This window comes from Bos taurus, unplaced genomic scaffold (genome assembly GCF_002263795.3).
Source record: "Bos taurus isolate L1 Dominette 01449 registration number 42190680 breed Hereford unplaced genomic scaffold, ARS-UCD2.0 Super-Scaffold_1723_ScbfJmS_2085, whole genome shotgun sequence".
Classification (NCBI taxonomy): Eukaryota; Metazoa; Chordata; class Mammalia; order Artiodactyla; family Bovidae; genus Bos; species Bos taurus.
Genome location: NW_020192292.1, coordinates 1,969,029 through 1,991,022, shown reverse-complemented (window position 1 = coordinate 1,991,022; position 21,994 = coordinate 1,969,029).

Genomic DNA, 21,994 nt, shown 5'->3' with positions numbered 1-21,994 from the left:
CCAGGTTGGGTTTGGAATAAGGAATTATCAGACATATTTTAAGCCTGGGGACTCTGTAAGCCTGTTTAGGTAAATTTGGTAGTTGCCAAAGATGGATTAGAACTGAAGACAACAGAACACCTATAAATACAAAGCTTATATTTATAGAGAAAGGTTTTTTAATAACTTTGAAATGTGATTTCTCCCTGATGACGATACTTAGAATTATAAACATATGTGTGTTTGCATATATATACACATGTGTGTGCATGCTAAGTCGTTTCAGTCATCTCTGGACTCTTTTGCAACCCCATGAACTGTAGCCTGCCAGGCTCCTCTGTCCATGGGATTTCCCCAGGCAAGAACACTGGAGTGATTGCCATTCCTCCTCCTGAGGATTTACTAACCCAGGGATGGAACTGTGTCTCTTATGTGCCTGCACTGGCAGGCAGTTTCTTTACCACTAGTGCCACCTGGGGAAGCCCCCCATACACAGGTGTACTTGTTATATATATTTATATAACATACATGTGCTTGTTAATTCAATCTAAATCATGTAATATGCTTTCTTCTTCAGATACTTTAATGAAATACTATTTCATAAACCAGCTGATTTATATGCATTGGTTAGTATTCTAAGTAAAACCATCTTAAATCTTTAATTTTTTTAAGGCCTATCTAATAATAAGACAATCAGAGAGTGGAAAATTAGTCATTTAAACTATGTTTCAGAGAAGGCAATGGCACCCACTTCAGTCTTTTGCCTAGAAAATCCCATGGACAGAGGAGCCTAGTAGGCTGCAGTCCATGGGGTTGCGAAGATCGGACACGACTGAGCGACTTCAACTTTCACTTTTCACTTTCCATGCATTGGAGAAGGAAATGGCAACCCACTCCAGTGTTCTTGCCTGGAGAATCCAGGGACGGGGAAGCATGGTGGGCTGCCGTCTATGGGGTCACACAGAGTCGGACATGACTGAAGCGACTCTAGAAGCAGCAGCAAACTATGTTTGGGTAATTATTGGCCAAAAATATAAATGTTTATGATATAAATTTAAATGAAAATTCAACAGAGCATGACACCATATGCACCTATGTTAAACACTGAACAGACAAGTATTAGCAAGGAAATGTGCACATTTACCGTTATGGAATTATGGAAGATCATTATAATTTAAATATGTAGGTAAATTGTAATTCTTTCTATAAATTCAAATGATAAATCCAGACAAATATGTTAACAATTTCAATCATGTTGGAAATGGACAAAAGCCCTAGACTAGCCTCGAGTCTAGATACTAGTTTAACAGAGTTGACATGACAGTCCTCTGGTCCTACATATCACTTCTCCATGCCATCTACAGCCAACAAACAGCTCTCTATAGCAGATACTCAATGGAGAAAACCTCGATAAAATAATTAATGGATTGATGAATGAATAAATGCAACAGATAACCAAACCTATTTTCTCTCTGGACCCTCAGCTTCATTTCCTTTAAGCCAAGATGTGTCCCAAACAAAGTTGTCAAATTCCTATCTGGGCATAATGAAACTGAGCAAGATTTTAGGCAAATTCAAGTCTATTTGCCTTTTAAGCATTTTGGAGAAAATTTAAAGACAATATTAAAACAACATACTAAGGGCTACTGATTAATTCTCTGTATTTGCTTTGTCTATGCAGCTTCCAATACTTCAGTGAAACAGTTCATTCACATAAAATATGCATTTGGAGGAACCACTAGCAGAATATTTAAGGAACATCTCAAAATTGCTTCCAATGTGGAAACATCTGCTAATGCACTTTCCCCCAATGTTAGGCTAGAGAAAACTTCTCTTTGTTCTTTTTTTTTTTTAACTTTTAAAAACAGCTGTGGTACATTGAATGTTTTCTTTTGTTTAAGTTTCTTGGAGTTGCTTCAGCTATCCCTGAGCTGAAAACCTCAACTAGAATGATAAGAAGAAAAGTTTATCATGACCAGGAGACACCTTTGTGAGAAAAACACCTAATCACTGTCACCTCCACCTCCACCTCACTGCTCCCAAAGTGTCCTCTCTGGCATGTTCTAGCAACATACATGGATGTTCTAACAGAAAGGTAAGGTCCACATACAGCTCAGTGAGAAGTAAGGGCAATACGCCTTTGCTGCATTAAATCTCTTTTCTCACTGTAAGGGAAGAAACACCAATTTGGCTCCAAGGACCAAACACAGCTAGCACTGAAGAACAACAACTGTTTGAAATGTATCTGTGTATATGCTCTTTGAAATTGCCCCTGTTGACTGGTCACTCTGAGTGTCAGATCAATACCTACTCATCTTCCTTGACTCAGCATACCTGCTATCTCCTCTATGCCACATTCCCCGGAGAAGGCAACGGCACCCCACTCCAGTACTCTTGCCTGGAGAATCCCATGGACAGAGGAGCCTGGTAGGCTGCAGTCCATGGGGTCGCTAGGAGTCGGACATGACTGAGCGACTTCACTTTCACTTTTCACTTTCATGCATTGGAGAAGGAAATGGCAACCCACTCCAGTGTTCTTGCCTGGAGAATCCCAGGGACGGGGGAGCCTGGTGGGCTGCCGTCTATGGGTCGCACAGAGTCGGACACAACTGAAGCGACTTAGCAGCAGCAGTAGCAGCAGCTACGCTACATTCCAGGAACTCTAAACACAGTTAATTCTTCTCTTGAAAGCCTTTACCTCTTGGTGTTTGCTTCTGATAGAGCTCTTATCTCAGTTCATTAATCTCTAGCGTGTGAACACCTTGAAGGTAGGGCATCAGTTTCAGTGACAGTTTCCATAACCCCAGCAATGTGCATAATGCTAAGCCACGGTAGACACTCACATTTTTTTGCATACTAAGCAAATATATGTCTGTGCCATATATAAAGTTAGGGAGGGGGTCCTCTAATGAGATATCAAGCACCAGGATACACCATGCAGTGTTCATCAAATGTTTGTACTCAGATGAAGTCAGAACTGTGAAAGAATATCTAGGGCAACCCCTTGAATAGCACATAGTATATTAAAAAAAAGAAAAAGAAAAGTGTTCAAATAAATATTTGGCTAGCTGGAGTTGTGGGATACAGGATAAAGTGATAACCTCTGTCTGTAATGGGCTGAGGTCATGTCAGAATTACATTAAATGAGCTACCCACTTTTCCACCACATGCTACCTCCCTGATTGTCTGGTTCCTACAGGCACACGTGCTTAAGTATGCATGCACAATTGCCTATAAGATTCAGGACAAAGGGGAACTTGATATCAGCCTAAGGAATTTGGACTTAATTACATGGGCAGTGAAGAGGTTGTGAAAATTCCTGAGCTGGAGAATAATAAACTCAGACCACACTTTAGATCATCGGTTCTTTAAACAGGGATGATTTTGCCTCCCCTCACTCCAAGGACATTTGGTAATGTCTGGAGACACTTTTGGGTTGTCAAACATGGGGGTGCTGTGTTCCTGGGATCTAGTAGGTAGAAACCAACAGGCTTGTTAAATATCTAGCAATGCACAGGATAGGCCCCCCCTGCCACAAAGAATCATCAGGCCAAATTTCATTAGTGCCAAAGCTGAGAAACTCTACTTTAGAGCCATGTTTCAGAGAAAAATATTTCATAGACATTGTTCCCCTGAGATGTTACTTGATTAAAATGTTTTTATATTTACATTAAAGTGGAAATTGTGTTTACGATAGACTCATCTTTCATTCTTTTATTCTCTCAAATTATATTGAGCCATATACTATTTGATGGGCACCACGAGAGTATTCTGGAAGTATATCAATGAAAAAGCAAATAAATCCTTTCTCTGATGGGATTAAATGTTATATTGAAGATTCATAAAATAAATTAACAAGCTCGAGTCTCTGAAGAGTCCTGTAACAAACATATTTTATTTTGTTTAGCTTAGCATTTCCAACAACATTTGACAACTCCCTTCTCAAGAAAAGCATACTCCTGATTGATATTCCTCAGAATTATCATTATTTGAAACTGTGAGAAAGACAGCTTTAATCTGATGAAGTGGAGTACCAGTAGACAGGATTTACTGGACAGCTTGAAGTCTGGATTCAGAATGGCCACATTGATTATTGTTATCATCAAAAATAATAATGGCAATAGAATGAAAACAGAGCATCATTGGTGAAAATGGAGAGGAGAAGATGGTTCAAAAAGATATTTCAGAGGCAGAAGCAACAGAATTGAATGGGGTGGGTGGCAAGTTAGGGCGATGAATACAAGATAATTCTTTTCTTCAGAAGATGAGTTCTGATTTCAACATTTTGATATCAAAAATACACAGGCAGTAAAAAAATAAAATAAAATATGGGCTTGGATGTTAGAACTAGAGATTTTGAGAATACACATAAATCGGCTTTAAATTTGATTTCAAGGGTACCTGTGTAGAGGGCTAGAGAAAAGGAAAGCAACGGGCCAGAAATTTTAGAGACATCCACACTGAGGAGTGAGTCAACAAAAAGAAAAGTTATTGAGGAGGTAAAGAAATGGAAACAAAGGGAAGAGGTCCAAGAAATCCTATAGGAGTCAAAGGAGCCTCTCAGTGGATTTCCCATCCTTGACCTCTACGATGACGACATGACCAGAGGAAGGCTGCTATGTCTGATATGGTCTCCACTGTATAAGGCAGGAGCCCTTGGGCCCTGCTGTTGTGGCTACTGTTCTTAGAGTGTACCCTTTCAGTCCTCCACAGTTCCTCACCATGGTGTTTGTCTTAGTCTTTGGACCTCAGTATACTCTGTCCCACAGCTTTCTCAGGACCAGAATGCATACGTACCCAGGAGGTCAGAGCAGTTTTCCCAACTGTGCTACTCTTTTCTTCAACATTCCTGTGTCATGCCTGTTTTCACTTTCTATAATTTTGAATCTTCAATTTTCCCTTAGTCAACTGAGCTCTAAAAAGGACTATCTCAGGCTTATCGACTTGATGCCTATTCTATCTTCACAGCCTACACCTAAGGGAAAAAAATTAAGCATGACTGGTAGCTTTGGCCTCTGTTGAAAGGTCATAATTATGTAGGGCATGCTGGAACTCTCACAGCTATTGTTTTTATTATGCTTTTGGCAATTATCTTCACTGCCTAGAACATCTACTCTTTTAAGTTAGGTTCGTCTTGTTACTATTTTTTAAACTATCAAGTCTAAATTTGTATTTGATCATCAATGAACTCCAGTGATCTCATCTATAAAACAGAAATTGGGGATTGATGCTAGTACCTACTTCCAAGGTTTGTAGAGAGGATCAAATGAAATGACATATTAAAATGCTCTACAAACAAACAAACAAAAAACATTGTAAAGCATTACTTATTAACATCCCTATCATTATTATCACCATCATTCTCTATCTTGCTGTGGTTATAGTCACATAATCTTCCCAGTGGAAAGAACTTAAACTTCACCCAGTACTTAGTGTAGACCCAAAATCCAGCAAACTCAATTCTTGGGTTCACTCTCACTTTATCTTTTTGTCCCTAAACTTCTCTACATTAAAAAAAAAAAAAATCACTGTGTTGTAGGTAAAGACTTGGTCCTCTATAGACAGAAACTGCCAGGTCTCTACAAACTAGTCCTGGCTTCCTTGGAAACTTGGAAGGGATGTTTTGTTTCCTCTCAACCCATGAATTTGTGATCTTCTCAAATGCAAAAGGTCGCTTGCTCTTTACTCCTGCCCCACTGAGAAGCACAGGTTTGGGAGACTAGAGATCAGGACTAGAAGTGAAAAATAAATCAGAATACTCCATAACATACTAGCTGAGTGACCCTAAACAAGTAACTCAACCTCTCTGTCAATTTCTTCATGTACCGTAAGCATGATGACAATACCTACCTCATTGGGTCGCTGGGGTTGTCCAACATACTTTCTGTCAGGTATGTAGCACAATTTCTCCACAATGCAAATGATTTTCTATTTTGAAATAGTGAGGATTATTTTTTTTTAATATTTGACTGCAGAATCTTTCATTACCTGCTCAAACAAAATACTAAAATAGAAGTTTTATACCTGCCACATTACCCTTTCCCTCCTTCCTCTCTCTGTGCATGTGCTCAGTCATGTCTGATTCTTTGCAACCCCATGTGCTGTAGCCTTCCAGCCTCCTCTGTCCATGGAATTTCCCAGGCAAGAATACTAGAGTGGGTTGCCATTTCCTTCTCCATCCCTCCTTCCTACCACTTAGCAATTCCTCCAAGATTTAATGTCTATTATACACTAGACCTGACTTTACATATAAATATACCTATACTTAACCCATGTCTGGCCCAAAGCATTTCTTTCTACCTTGTGAATAAGTAGGGCCCAATTCTTGGGTAATGGAGTCTCTAGTCTACTAGCAACTTTCCCAAATAGCTTGCTTCTCTCACACATAGTTCAATTTATCTCTTTTCTCTGTACTTTCAGCAATGTATTGGTGACCATCATGAAAAAGGCATATTTTACAAAAGGACACATGTCAAAGGCAACTTTAGTATTGAAAGGGGGATCTATGTATTTGCCTACTAGCTTTGTAAGTATTATCACATGAGACCAGTTAGCAACCATTTTATTTAGGAACTGCCGCTGAAAGAACTAGAAGCACATTTTAAACCTCCAGAACTATTTGCCCCTGGGAACTGCAGGAGGTGTTTCCAAGAACAGAATTTCTCTGTGTTTTTAAAAGTTCTCTTAAAGCTGAAGAGAAAGATTCCTTTGGATTTAGCTTTCAAACAAAGAGATATACACCCAAAGACACTGAATGAACCTTCCAGAAATGTTAAATGTTAAAAAAGTTACAGGGGATAAAATACTGAAGCACATCATTGCAAGACACTCAACCATGCAATTCTGATGTGTTTTTCCAAAGTAAGAAAAAAGGATTTGGGCCTATAAAATATCATTTCTGTATTCTATGGGCATCTTCTGATTATCAGTGGTATGCTTGGTACTAAAATCAAGTTTATTTTTCTATTTAATGAATCAGTCACCTGTTACATATTGATGTCATTTTATAACTCAGTGATAATGGTTTTTAAGCTTTGCATACTTGAATGGTTAGACCAGTTATGATATAATGCAATGCCCATTTTAAAGGATATGACAGTGGATAATAGACTATATGGATATTTATATGTGAATTAATGTCCAGTTATGGAAATAAAACATAATGCACAAATACTGCAGACACAGCCTAAAATATATTCATATTACTAAAGAATGGAAGATGATACAGGAAAAGTTTTGCATTTGACTCTCATAATTCTTTTTATATAGACCGCTGCTTAGCTACACAAGTTATAAGTGAAAAACAATTTGTAATTTCTGCATAAAATTGAAAAATCATACAGTTTAAAAGGCAACTTCAAGGCCATCTGGTCAAATATCCTCTTATGCACCTGAAAGAGAAGTCGCTCAGTTGTGTCCAACTCTTTGCAACCCCAGGACTACAGCCCACCAGGCTCCCCTGTCCATGGGAATTTTCCAGGCAAGAATATGGAATGGATTGCCATTTCCTTCTCCAGGGGATCCTCCTGACCCAGGGATCGAACCTGGGTCTCCTGCATTGCAGCAGTTGTTTACCGTTCCACGTGGAGTCACTAACAATTTTAATACCTTAATGATATAGGCAATACGTGCACATGAGCACTGAGACAAAATATACCAAAAAATAAGAAGAATAATGTCAGACCCCATGACAGGAGAAAGAAACTTTATGTTTGCTCTTAGGAAGAAATAGATACAGATCCATTTGAGGAAAATGCAAAAGAAAAAAAGAAAAATGAATCCCTAAAACCATGGATATTGAGTGGCTGTAGGAATTCACTTAAGAGAAAAGATCAAAGAAATAATAGGTGAATTGACTAAATAATGTCTAAGGACTTGCTGTCTACAGGTATTTGAAAATCCTAATAAGATGGAATTATAGGGATGATTTGAAGAGTATAATTAAAAATAATGGGATTAATTGAGAAAAGGAAAATGTACCTAAATGGAAAAGAAAGCCCCTAATTTTCAATGGATGGAATGTATTAGAGCAGGGAGTAACCTTCAAAAAGGAAGCAGCAAAATCTTCAATATTCAACACATGGCAGCATAATACAGGTCAAAGCCCCCAAAACAGAAGCATTTCCCAAGTCCAAGGGTGGATAAAATGGCCTGAGGTATGTGTGATCTCCGTTTTCTGATTCTTTCTCTTTAGTAACCTTATTTTGACCCAAGTGATTGATGGCTGTCTTTTCCACCTCATCTTTTTGTTTCTCAAGCCTATCTGGCAAAGGGTGATATCTGTGAACAAACAAGAGAAAACAGGAGTTCAGTCAGTCGCTCAGTTGTGTCCCAACTCTTTGCAACCATGAACCGCAGCACGCCAGGCCTCCCTGTCCATCACCAAACTCCCAGAGTTTACCCAAACTCATGTCCATTGAATCGGTGATGCCATACAACCATCTCATTCCTCTGCCTTTCCCTTCTCCTCCTGACCTCAATCTTTCCCAGCCATCAGGGTCTTTTCAAATGAGTCAGCTCTTTGCATCAGGTGGCCAAAGTATTGGAGTTTTAGCTTCAACATCAGTCCTTCCAATGAACACCCAGGAGTGATCTTTTAGGATGGACTAGTTTGGAATCTCCTTGCTGTCCAAGGGACTCTCGAAGAGTCTTCTCCAAACGACACAGTTCAAAATGCAATCAATTCTGCAGGCACTCAGCTTTCTTTATTAGTCCAAGTCTCACATCCATACATGGCTACTGGAAAAACCATAGCCTTGACTAGATGGACTTTTTGGAAAGGACAGGGTGGAGAGAACCCATAAAAATTAAAAGTAATTAAGTATTTGCTTTTAATAAGTCTGATTTCTTTACTCTGCGTATTGGTGGTCCTTTCTGCCTCTGCCATCTAAAAGATAGGATATATACTTTTGTCATATAAAACTACATTTACATATCTTTTATTATTGCATCATTTATTAAAAGTACATGGAAATAATAATCCAGCAAGTACAAATGGTACAAAATTAAAAGGTATGGTTTTTATATCTGCCCCACTAAAGCCTGTATTCCCAGTTTTTCTTGCAGATAGGTGCAGTCATATGACTAGTTCTGTGACTAAAATGATGTGAGAAGAAGGGATGTGTTTCCATGTCATGCCCTTAAAGTAAAGGCATGTGTCTTCCCTTCGAGTTTTGCTTATTCCATAGCCTGAAATGAAGTTATGATGGTTGAGCTAAAGCATTCCAGTGGAGATTTATATATATATATATATATATATATATATATATATATATATATATAAAACAGGTGAAGACACCACAGCAACATAATCAAAGGAAGCTAAATCTGAGACCCCATCAAACCAACATATCAACCAGGACCAACCACTTAAACTAATACATGAAAGAGGAAAAAACATTTTGGTATTTCTTTACTCTGGCAGCCTAACTTGTATTGTAAACAAACAAAAAAGTACTTATTTGGTATCCCCCACAAAAGATGATTTAACTCATCCCACTACTACATAACACTTTCTCTTTCAATTTTTGTAAATTACATGTTTTGAGTTGTTCTCCTTCCAGACATTATAACAATATATTTAATGATTGTTTCTTTTTTAAAATTTTATTTTATTTTCAAACTTTACATAATTGTATTAGTTTTGCCAAATATCAAAATGAATCCATCACGGGTATACATGTGCTCCCCATCCTGAACCCTCCTCCCTCCTCCCTCCCCATACCATCCCTCTGGGTTGTCCCAGTGCACTAGCCCCAAGCATCCAGTATCGTACATTGACCTGGACTGGCAACTCGTTCATACATGATTTTACATGTTTCAATGCCATTCTCCCAAATCTTCCCACCCTCTCCTCTCCCACAGAGTCCATAAGACTGTTCCATACATCAGCGTCACTTTTGCTGTCTCGTACACAGGGTTATTGTTATCATCTTTCTAAATTCCATATATATGCGTTAGTATACTGTATTGGTGTTTTTCTTTCTGGCTTACTTCACTCTGTATAATAGGCTCCAGTTTCATCCACCTCATTAGAACTGATTCAAATGTATTCTTTTAATGCCTGAGTAATACTCCATTGTGTATATGTACCACTGCTTTCTTATCCATTCATCTGCTGATGGACATCTAGGTTGCTTCCATGTCCTGGCTATTATAAACAGTGCTGTGATGAACATTGGGGTACACGTGTCTCTTCCCTTCTGGTTCCTCAGTGTGTATGCCCAGCAGTGGGATTGCTGGATCATAAGGCAGTTCTATTTCCAGTTTTTAAGGAATCTCCACACTGTTCTCCATAGTGACTGTACTAGTTTGCATTCCCACCAACAGTGGTAAGAGGGTTCCCTTTCCTCCACACCCTCTCCAACATTTATTATTTGTAGACTTTGGATGGCAGCCATTCTGACTGCTGTAAAATGGTACCTCATAGTGGTCTTGATTTGCATTTCTCTGATAATGAGTGATGTTGAGCATCTTTTCATGTGTTTGTTAGCCATCTGTATGTCTTCTTTGGAGAAATGTCTATTTAGTTCTTTGGCCCATTTTTTGATTGGGTCATTTATTTTCTGGAGTTGAGCTGGAGGAGTTGCTTGTATATTTTTGAGATTAGTTGTTTGTCAGTTGCTTCATTTGCTATTATTTTCTCCCATTCTGAAGGCTGTCTTTTCACCTTGCTGATAGTTTCCTTTGATGTGCAGAAGCTTTTAAGGTTAATTAGGTCCCATTTGTTTATTTTTGCTTTTATTTCCAATATTCTGGGAGGTGGGTCATAGAGGATCCTGCTGTGATGTATGTCAGAGAGTGTTTTGCCTATGTTCTCCTCTAGGAGTTTTATAGTTTCTGGTCTTACATTTAGATCTTTAATCCATTTTGAGTTTATTTTTGTGTATGGTGTTAGAAAGTGTTCTAGTTTCATTCTTTACATGTGGTTGACCAGTTTTCCCAGCACCACTTGTTAAAGAGATTGTCTTTAATCCATTGTATATTCTTGCCTCCTTTGTCAAAGATAAGGTGTCCATATGTGCGTGGATTTATCTCTGGGCTTTCTATTTTGTTCCATTGATCTATATTTCTGTCTTTGTGCCAGTACCATACTGTCTTGATAAACTGTGGCTTTGTAGTAGAGCCTGAAGTCAGGTAGGTTGATTCCTCCAGTTCCATTCTTCTTTCTCAAGATCGCTTTGGCTATTCGAGGTTTTTTGTATTTCCATACAAATTGTGAAATTATTTGTTCTAGCTCTGTGAAGAATAATGATTGTTTCTTGATCCATCAACTCCAGAAAGTTATCTCTCAACTTTATACTCTCATTTTATACTCCCTGCTATACTACTTCTACTGCTAAGTTGTATTATATTACAGTCTGTTTTCACTTATGGTTTTCTATACCTTGTTTATAGATTTACTGATTTTGAATTAAAAAAATCAAACTGCTAATCAATATCTCTTATCAAAATGATGCAAATAACCTCAACACACCATTAGCAAGCTGAATCCAACAATGTGTTTAAAAACCATATGCACTGCAACAAACTGAGATTTATCCAAGATATGCTAGGCTGATTCAACATTCAAAAATCAATGTATTTCATCACATCAACAAGCTAAAAGACTCAGATGATCATGTCAATAAATGATGAAAACCCTTTTGACAAATTCCAACACCTATTCATGATAAAAAAAAAAAAAAAACCTCTCAGCAAAATAGGAATACGATGTAACTTCCTCACCTTGATAAATGATGTCTACAAAATACCTACAGCTAACATGGTACTTAATGGTGAGAAACTCTAACTTTCCCACAAATATCTTGTAAAAGCAAGGATGTCCCCTCTCACCACTCCTTTTCAACACTATACTCAAGTTCTAGCTAATCCTCCAGGTTCAAAGTCAAAGAAGTTCTCTTTTCACTGACTCTGCATATTTCCTAAAATCGTGGCTCTTTTTAAGTTATTTCATTTTGTTTGTGGGCGACGACTCTTATGTATAACCTCATTCTTCCTGAAATTGCTAAAAGCCTTTCTATGTCTAATTTATAAATATGCCTTCTTTATCATGAAATATCATAGGGTATCATAGTTATACCATTTGTTAAATACAACAAAATGCTTCCAAGTCATGTCAGAGATTGCTAGTTGCCCATCCCAAAATCTGTTTCCTTCCAGGTCCTATTTGAACACAATCTCCCTTGCAACTAGGTTTGGCCAATGACATTTAAGTCGAAGTTGTACAGTGGGACTTGCAAGAATTGACTTTACAGGTAGGTACTTTTTTGTCCCTTTTCCCCTACTGTTTCATCCTAGAATGCCAATGTAGTAGCTGCAACTGCAAAAGCCATTTGGAAACTTTGAAGTTATACTGTTGACACAATGCCAGCAACCTACTACCTCAACATTGTTCATAATATGAGAAAGATACTTGTGTATTTTAATCATCACAGTCAGAACTGTCACCATCAGCCAAATACAACTAGAAACTATTATTCTAGGACTACTACACAGTTATAATCCTGGAAATTATTCCTATTGTACTCCTTAGTTCCATGTTTTACTTAGATCCTATTTCTACTCTTTTAATTTTGATTGGTGTGTAACCACAAAAACTTTTAATCTTTTTTTTTTTTGAGAAAATAATTTATGACAAACTCTTTGCATTTTTTTTTAAACTGCTCACTCTTATTTGGCTGCGTATTGACTTTTAAATGCAAAATCATCATCTCTTGAACTGTAAGGTATTGCTCAGTGTCTTCCAGAGGCACATCTTATAAAATCTCTCTGAAAGAAAAAACTAGATGTTTTTAGTTCTTTTCTCTTCCCTAAACAATACATACTTCTTCTTGAATCAGATGTTGTTTGCTGATCTTGGTCCCTTTCTTCTGTTAATTTTCCTAGAATTTTTGAAAATTCAGGTTTTTCTAGTTTTTTTTTTTTTTTTAAGAATAGTTGATTAAACTAGATAGTTCATAATTCCCTCCACTGTTAGCAGTCCTTATTATGAATAAGTTGACCAAACTTCTCATCTTTCTGCAAGCGTATTTTTCAAAGCCCTTGACTTAGTAAAATTATCATTATATGCAGATGACATTATACTCTATATACATAACTCTAAAGGCTCCACACAAAAATTATTACAACTGAGAAATGAATTAAGCAAAGTAGCAGGGTACAAGATTCATATACAGAAATCTTTTCATTTCTTTACACTAACAATGAAATATCAGGAAGTAATAAATGCTACCATTTAAAATGGCATAAAAATACACATAGGAACAAATGAGGTGAAAGATTTATACACTGAGAACTGTAAGACACTAATAAGAAAACAAAAAATGATTCAAGGAAATAGAAAGATATCCCATGATCTCAGATTGGAAAGAATTAACATAGTCAAAATGGCCATACTACCCAAAGCAATCTATAGATTTGATGTGATCCCTATCAAATTATCTACGAAATTTTTCACAAAACTATTTCAGTTCAGTCGCTCAGTTGTGTCTGACTCTTTGTGACCCCATGAACCACAGCACGCCAGGCCTCCCTGTCCATCACCAACTCCCAGAGTTTACCCAAACTCATGTCCATTGAATCGGTGATGCCATCCAACCATCTCATCCTCTGCCATTCCCTTCTCCTCCTGACCTCAATCTTTCCCAGCATCAGGGTCTCTTCAAATGAGTTAGCCCTTTGCATCAAGTGACCAAAGTATTGAAGTTTCAGCTTCAACATCAGTCCTACCAATGAACACCCAGGGCTGATCTCCTTAAGGATGCACTGGTTGGATCTCCTTGCAGTCCAAGGGACTCTCAAGAGTCTTCTCCAATACCACAGTTCAAAAGCATCAGTTCTTTTTTTTTTTTTTTTAATTTTTAAACTTTACATAATTGTATTAGTTTTGCCAAATATCAAAATGAATGTGCCACAGGTATACATGTGTTCCCCATCCTGAACCCTCCTCCCTCCTCCCTCCCCATACCATCCCTCTGGGTCATCCCAGTGCACTAGCCCCAAGCATCAAGTATCGTGCATCAAACCTGGACTGGCATCTCGTTTCATATATGCTATTTTACATGTTTCAATGCCATTCTCCCAAATCTTCCCACCCTCTCCCTCTGCCATAGAGTCCATAAGACTGTTATATACATCAGTGTCTCTTTTGCTGTCTCGTACACAGGGTTATTGTTACCATCTTTTTAAATTCCATATATATGCGTTAGTATACTGTATTGGTGTTTTTCTTTCTGGCTTACTTCACTCTGTATAATAGGCTCCAGTTTCATCCACCTCATTAGAACTGATTCAAATGTATTCTTTTTAATGGCTGAGTAATACTCCATTATGTATATGTACCATAGCTTTCTTATCCATTCATCTGCTGATGGACATCTAGGTTGCTTCCATGTCCTGGCTATTATAAACAGTGCTGCGATGAACATTGGGGTACACGTGTCTCTTTCCCTTCTGGTTTCCTCAGTGTGTATGCCCAGCAGTGGGATTGCTGGATCATAAGGCAGTTCTATTTCCAGTTTTTTAAGGAATCTCCACACTTTTCTCAAAAGCATCAATTCTTCAGTGGTTAGCTTTCTTTATAGTTCAACTCTCACATCCATTCATGACTACTGGAAATATCATAGCCTTGACTAGATAGACCTTTGTTGGCAAAGTAATGTCTGCTTTTTAATATGTTGTCTAGGTTGGTCATAACTTGTCCTTCCAAGGAATAAGCGTATTTTAATTTTATGGCTGCAATCACAATCTGCAGTGATTTTGCAGCCTCAAAAAATAAAGTATGACACTGTTTCCACTGTTTCCTCATCTATTTGCCATGAAGTGATGGGACCAGATGCCATGATCTTCGTTTTCTGAATGTTGAGCTTTAAGCCAACTTTTTCACTCTCCTCTTTCACCTTCATCAAGAGGCTCTTTAGTTCCTCTTCACTTTCTGCCATAAGGGTGGTGTCATCTGCATATCTGAGGTTATTGATATTTCTCCCAGCAATCTTGATTCCAGCTTGTGTTTCTTCCAGTCCAGCGTTTCTCATGATGTACTCTGCGTATAAGTTAAATAAGCAGGGTGACAATATACAGCCTTGACATACTCCTTTTCCTATTTGGAACCAGTCTGTTGTTCCATGTCCAGTTCTAGCTGTTGCTTCCTGACCTGTATACAGGTTTCTCAAGAGGCAGGTCAGGTGGTCTGGTATTCCCATCTCTTGAAGAATTTTCCACAGTGTATTGTGATCCACACAAAGGCTTTGGCATAATCAATAAAGCAGAAATAGATGTTTTTCTGGAACTCTCTTGCTTTATTGATGATCCAGTGGATGTTAGCAATTTGATCTCTGGTTCCTCTGCCTTTTCTAAAACCAAATTGAACATCTGGAAGTTCATGGTTCATGTATTGCTGAAGCCTGGCTTGGAAAATTTTGAGCATTACTTTACTAGCATGTGAGATGAGTGCAATTGTGCAGTAGTTTGAGCATTCTTTGGCATTGCCTTTCTTTGGGATTGGAATGAAAACTGACATTTTCCAGTCCTGTGGCCACTGCTGAGTTGTCAAAATTTGCTGGCATATTGAGTGCAGCACTTTCACAGCATCCTCTTTCAGGATTTGAAATAGCTCAACTGGAATTCCATCACCTCCACTAGCTATGTTCATAGTGATGCTTCCTAAGGCCCACTTGACTTCACATTCCAGGATGTCTGGCTCTAGGTGAGTGAACACACCATCGTGATTATCTGGGTCGTGAAGATAATTTTTGTACAGTTCTTCTGTGTATTCTTGCCACCTCTTCTTAATATCTTCTGCTTCTGTTAGGTTCATATCATTTCTGTCCTTTGTTGAGCCCATCTTTGCACGAAATCTTCCCTTGGTGTCTCTAATTTTCTTGAAGAGATCTCTAGTCTTTCCCATTCTGTTGTTTTCCTCTATTTCTTTGCATTGATTGCTGAGGAAGGCTTTCTTATCTCTGCTCTTACAGATTTGATGTGGTCCCTATCAAATTATCTACAACATTGTTCACAGAACTAGAATAATCCTAAAACATATGCCAAGCCATAAAAAACTCAGAATTGCCAAATAAATCCTGAGGAAGAAGAACAAAGCTAGAGGTATAACCCTCCTAGACTTCAAACAATACTAGAAAAGCACAGTAATCAAAACAGCATGGTACTAGCACAAAAACAGATATGCAGTTCAATGGAACAGAATAGACAGTCCAGAAATAAACCCACACATTTGTGGTCAATAAATTTTTTGATGAAGGGGCAAGAATTTACACTGGAGAAAAGACCAGCTTTAGCAAGTGGTGTTGGGGAAGCTGGATAGGTGCATGTGAATCAATGAAGTTTGAACACTCCCACACCCCATACACAAAAATAAACTCAAAATGGCTTAAAATTTAAAAATAAGACATGACAGCATAAAACTGCTCGAAGAGAACATAGGCAAAACATTCTGACATAAATCATACCAATGTTTTCTGAGCTCAATCTCTCAAGGCAAAGGAAACAAAAGCAAAAATAAATAGTCAAACTTATAAGCTTTTGCACCACAAAGGATACCATAAACAAAAAGACTGCCTACAGATTGGGAGAAAACATTTGTGAATGATGTGACCAGTGGAGGGCTTAATTTCCAAAATACAAAAACAGCTCACACCATTCAATTAAAAAAAATAAGAAAAAAAGGACAGAATATCTAAATAGACATTTCTCCAAAGAAAGACATACAGATGGCCAACAGGCACATGAAAAGATGCTCAACATCGCTAATTATCGGGGAAATACAAACCAAAACTACAGTGAGGTACGACCTCACTCTGGGCAGGTGGCCGTCATCAAAAATTCTACAAGTAATAAATGCTAAAAAGGATGTGGAGAAAAGGGAACCCTCCTACAGTGTTGGTGGGAATGTAAATTGGTGCAGTCACTATGGAAAACAGTATGGTGGTTCTTTAAAGGCTAACAATAGAATCGCCATATGCTCCAACAAACACTCCTGGGAATGTATCCAGAGAAAACTAATTCAAAAAGATATATGCACCCAAATGCTCATAGCAGCACTATTTACAACAGCCAGGACATGGAAGCAACCTCACTATCCATATCAACAGAGGAATGGATAAAGATGTGGTACATACATACAATGGAATATAGTCATAAGAAATGAAATAATGCCATTTCCAGCAATGTGGATTGACCTAGAGATTACCATACTAAGTGAAGTCAGAGAAAAACAAATATCATATGTTTCCCAGCACTTATATATGGAATCTAGAAAATACAAATGAACTGATTTACAAAAATAGACTCACGGACAAAAAAAAAATACACTTATGGTTACCAAAAGGGAATGGAGGGAGAGATAAATTAGGAGTTTGGAATTAACAGGAAAACACTACCATATATAAAATAGGTAAACAACAAGGATTTACTGCATAGCACAGGGAGCTATAGTCAATATCTTGTAATAACCTATAATGGAAAATAATCAAATTTATATATATTATATATACACACATTATAAACACTTCACAGTACCTCTGAAACACAATACTGTAAAATAACTATACTTCAATTTTTTAAAAAAAGGTAAACAACCTTTAACCAAACCAATCAAACAACAACAAAAAAACTTATATTCTTCTCGCTTTCACTCTACATACCTGCTGAGTCTGGAAAATTGCACTGGGAAGAGTTTTCTTTACTTGAACCTCCATGTGAGGGTGCTCTGAGCTTTGTTTCACTCTGAGCAGCATCATCTGTGAATGACTTCCTGACCTTTCTATTCTCCCAGAATTCAACACAATCTTCATCCACTGATTCCTGATCTCAATCAGATTATTCACCATATTTTTCTTACTTTCTCCTCTATACTTTTGTTTTTAAAATGTCATTTCAATGGGTTCAGGGAGGGGGAGAGTAGGTGAAACTGTCTTGCATCTCAAATCAGAAATCACATATCTCTACTTTTAAGAAATTTTCTTAGCATAAGCATACTTTTGTATCCAGTTACTTGTGCCTTCAAATGTATCAGAAAACATATCCAAGAATGAACTTACTAATTCTATTAAAGAAAATCAGTTATCTGAAGCTCTTACTATATTAAAGATTATATTTACTAAAACATTTATATAATCTTTGTATTGTACAACATATTTTAATGCTTTGTACCATTTTAAATATTTCATTCTCACATCTTTTGAAATAGGTTTCCAAGAGCAAATAACAAATCCTCTATACAGCAGCCTACACAAAGTTTCCAAAATAGCAGTCAGTACAAGCTCAAAATCAGACCAAACACTAAAATTGACAAAGGCATTTTCCCTAACATTTACCTCATTAACTCTAAACTTCATTGAGGAATAAATCAATCTGGAAACCTCAGTGAATAGCTATTAATGCTGTTTCTCTAGACACAGTAATTGGCAAGGTTAGACCTCTGAACTGAAATGTCACAGAAAAAAAAAGGAATTTTTAAAAGCTAACTACCATATATTTGGTGAGAGAGGGAAGAGGAAATTTGTTTTCTCTGTTTCTTAGACTTCAGTAAGACAAAGGAGTAAAACTAGCCCATTCCTCCACACTTGAAGAATTCTTTCAAGTGACAGGTGATTTGTAAAGCCCCTGGTTGAATTCAGACAAATGCCCACATGTGTCTTTATGATACCATATATCTCCACCATTACCATGAGTGATGATTATAATATCATGAATAGGTTAAGTTTAGTTCCCAGCCTAAAAGCCAATTGTCTAGAGAATGAGGCTTTAACACTATGCATATTAAGGAAGGAAGCAAGACACAAAAATCACATAAATCACCAAAAATTACTGAAATGTAACTTTTACCTTAATGTTTTTAGTGGAGGAAGGAAGATGGATCTTTGAAAATGTCATAGTTCAGGGGAACATAGTTAAATTCTAAGAATAATAAGTGACACTGAACCACTTGAAAGTACAAAGAGCTGAAATATGAACATCTCAAGGAGTCATTTTAAGAACATCTTGGGTGTGCTGCAAGCATTCTATTCTTATCTAATAACTGGGGATAGAATCTAAAGATTAACCACATTAACCTTTGCTGCAAGCAAACTTAATTGCTTTGATTTGTATCTCATTGTGATGTTTCCTGGCTCTGGGTAAAGGTTTTAAACTTTTAACATATCAGCATACCTACAGGAAGAGGATATTGTTTTTAGTCATCTTATTTCTCATAACTGTGTAGCAATTACCAGAAAGTGAATCAATTCATCACACTCTTACATTGAATTAATTAGACACTATAGAAAGGCTACAGATTCATTTCTATTATTGAAAGAAAAATCTAGTTTTATCTGATATATTCCAATCATTTTCTCTTTGGGGGTCTACTAAGTAATACCTAGTGAGACAGCAATTATCTTTGATGTTAATGGCCAAAGAAATTCCAACAGGCACTCAAGATAGTAAATGCATCAGCATATATGGTACAGAGAAAATTTCCTGCAAAAGCTTATTATAGCTCTATTAATCACCAACTATGTAAATAAAGTTGATGAGAAAAAGCAAAGGGGGACTTATTTTGCCGAGACAAACACAGCTCTGTGAAAGAAGGCAATAAGCATTAAATAGCAATTCTCAGGTAGAGGAAAGAAATTTCATTTGTAGAATCACATACTCCTGTTATTGTAGATGAAACAAAATGCATGTTCAAAACATATGAAAAAATTAAATGAGATGTAATTCAATTTCATTGGTATTTAGTAAGGTCATATAGGAGACAGAGGATAAACTACAAAGCACCCTGACAATAGGGTTAAGTGTAGAACAGAACAAGGCACCATTGATACAGGTAAAAACAAAAGAAGAGTGTTTATTTCCTAAGGAGTTGCCAGAAGACTGCACAGTTAGCTGGGCATAGAGAATAAACAGAATTTGTATTAGTGAAGAGGAGGAGCATGAACAACCCAGGAAGAATGAACAGAACTATGAGATAAAGGATAGATACCAATCTAAATGGGATATTTAGGATGTAATGGAAGACATGAGATTCTCCTATAAAACCTCCTATAATTTCTAAGTATCTCTATTGTGTATAAAAATATATTCATATATATAATCCCATGTTACCTTACTACTAGAATTTTACCCACTTGGCAAATGAGGAAAAGACATTTCAAAGAAGAGAAATTATTTAGCTGAGGCCTCATTGTTAGCATGAGCGGAAATAAGACTCAAATTTTTTCTTCTCTAACACAACATGACCCTATTATGGAAGTTTTGAAAATCTGTGAGAGGAATTTGATCCTACAACTGTGGATGCCTTGTCAAAAATATAAGATAGTTACGTTGGAAAATGAAGATTTTACTCATGTCAGTAATTATCTCTCATCTGCTTCCCTAAAAATACTTAACCGTTAACCAACTTTTATATGCAGTAAGTTTCCCATTTGGAGAAGGAAATGGCAACCCACTCCAGTATTCTTACCTGGAGAATTCTAGAGAGAGAGGAGCCTGGCGGTCTATAGTCCATGGAGTCACAAAAGAGTCAGACATGACTGAGTGACTAACACTTTCATACTTTCATACTGTCGTTTACTATCTCAATGATCTTAGTAAAGTTATTTAACCTCTCTAAAATGCATCTTCACTATTAATGAAATTAAAGTATTAATATTTTACAATCTGGACTGCTGGGTGGATTAACTGAGATAATGAAGTAGAGCACCTACCCTGCTATGATTCTACTAAGTTTATAAAGGACACAGAATCTAATATGACCCTTCACAAAACTATGATATAGGCTGTTTCAGTTCAGTTCAGTCACTCATATCCGACTCTTTGCAACCCCATGAACCACAGGATGCAGGCCTCCCTGTTCATCGCCAACTCCAGGAGTTTACCCAAACTCATGTCCGTTGAATCGGTGATGCCATCCAACCATCTCATCCTTTATCGTTCCCTTCTCCTCCTGCCCTCAGTCTTTCTCAGCATCAGCGTCTTTTCAAATGAGTCAGCTCTTTGCATTAGGTGGCCAAAGTATTGGAGTTTCAGCTTCAACATCTGTCTTTCCAATGAACACTCAGGACTGATCTCCTTTAGGATGGACTGGTTTTATCTCCTTGCAGTCCAAGGGACTCTCAAGTCTTTTCCAACACCACAGGTGAAAAGCATCAATTCTTTGGCGCCCAGCTTTCTTTATAGTCCAACTCTCACATCCATTCATGACTATTGGAAAAGTCATAGCCTTGACTAGAAGGAACTTTGGTGGCAAAGTAATGTCTCTGCTTTTGAATATACTGTCTAGGTTGGTCATAAATTTCCTTCCAAGGAGTAAGTGTCTTTTAATTTCATGGCTGCAATCACCATCTGCAGTTATTTTTTGAACCCCAAAAAATAAAGTCAGCTATTGTTTCCCCATCTATTTGCCATAAAATGATGGGACCAGATGCCATGATCTTAGTTTTCTGAATGTTGAGGTTTAAGCCAACTTTTTCACTCTCCTCTTTCACTTTCATCAAGAGGCTCCTTAGTTCCTCTTCACTTTCTGCCATAGGGGTGGTGTCCTCTGCATATCTGAGGTTATTGATATTTCTCCCGGCAATCTTGATTCCAGCCTGTGCTTCCTCCAGCCCAGCATTTCTCATGATGTACTCTGCACATAAGTTAAATAGCCTTGAAGTACTCCTTTTCCTGTTTGGAACCAGTCTGTTGTTCCATGTCCAGTTCTAACTGTTGCTTCCTAACCTGCATACAGGTTTCTCAAGAGGCAGGTCAGGTGGTCTGGTATTCCCATCTGTTGAAGAATTTTTCACAGTTTATTGTGATCCACACAGTCAAAGGCTTTGGCACAGTCAATAAAGCAGAAATAGATGTTTTTCTGGAACTTTCTTGCTTTTTTGATGATCCAGCAGATGTTTGCAATTGGATCTCTGGTTCCTCTGCCTTTTCTAAATCCAGCTTGAACATCTGAAAGTTCACATTCACATATTGCTGAAGCCTGGCTTGGAGAATTTAGGCTGCTTGCTATCATCATATTAGC